General features: G+C 39.9%; 1 non-coding gene across 1 annotated transcript; it reads right to left on the bottom strand.

The window, feature by feature from the left end:
- Positions 1-494: 494 nt before the first annotated feature.
- LOC130952904 (small nucleolar RNA R71) lies at positions 495-598 on the bottom strand. The gene has a single exon (XR_009075079.1). It is a non-coding gene; the product is annotated as a small nucleolar RNA R71 (small nucleolar RNA).
- Between the last annotated feature and the right edge of the window lie 404 nt (positions 599-1002).

Here is a 1002-nt window from a genome sequence, read left to right as displayed (position 1 = left end):
CAAAACCTGAAAGGACTCCGAAGAGGAAACTAAGAGAAGCTAAATTACAACAATCCAGAAACAACCTTTCAGAAATTTTTGAACAAGAGAAGGAGATGGCAGCCGAACCCAACAACAATAATGCAAGGAGAATTCTTGGTGACTTCACAAAACCAACGTCCAAATTTGATGGAAGAAGCATCTCCATTCCTGCCATTGGAGCCAACAATTTTGAGCTTAAACCTCAACTAGTTGCTTTAATGCAACAGAACTGCAAGTTTTATGGACTTCCATCTGAAGATCCTTACCAGTTTTTAACTGAGTTCTTGCAGATTTGTGAGACTGTTAAGACAAATGGAGTAGATCCTGAAGTCTACAGACTCATGCTTTTCCCTTTTGCTATAAGAGACAAAGCTAGAACATGGTTGGACTCACAACCTAAAGATAGCCTGGACTCTTGGGATAAGCTGGTCACGGCCTTCTTGGATAAATTCTTTCCTCCTCAAAAGCTGAGCAAGCTTAGAGTGGATGTTCAGACTTTCAAGCAAAAAGATGGTGAATCCCTCTATGAAGCTTGGGAAAGATATAAGCAGATGACCAAAAAGTGTCCTTCTGACATGTTTTCAGAATGGACCATATTAGATATATTCTATTATGGTCTATCTGAGTTTTCCAAGATGTCATTGGACCATTCTGCAGGTGGATCTATTCACCTAAAGAAAACGCCTGAAGAGGCTCAAGAACTTATTGACATGGTTGCAAATAACCAATTCATGTACACTTCTGAAAGGAATTCCGTGAATAGTGGGACACCTCAGAGGAAGAGAGTTCTTGAAATTGATACTCTGAATGCCATATTGGCTCAGAACAAAGTGTTGACTCAGCAAGTCAACATGATCTCTCAAAGTCTGAATGGATGGCAAAATGCATCCAACAGTACTAAAGAGGCAGCTTTTGAAGAAGCTTATGATCCTAAGAACCTTGCAATGGCAGAGGTTAATTACATGAGTGAACCTTATGGAA

Source organism: Arachis stenosperma, chromosome 9 (assembly GCF_014773155.1).
Source record: "Arachis stenosperma cultivar V10309 chromosome 9, arast.V10309.gnm1.PFL2, whole genome shotgun sequence".
NCBI lineage: Eukaryota > Viridiplantae > Streptophyta > Magnoliopsida > Fabales > Fabaceae > Arachis > Arachis stenosperma.
This window is presented reverse-complemented; position numbering and strand designations above follow the sequence as displayed.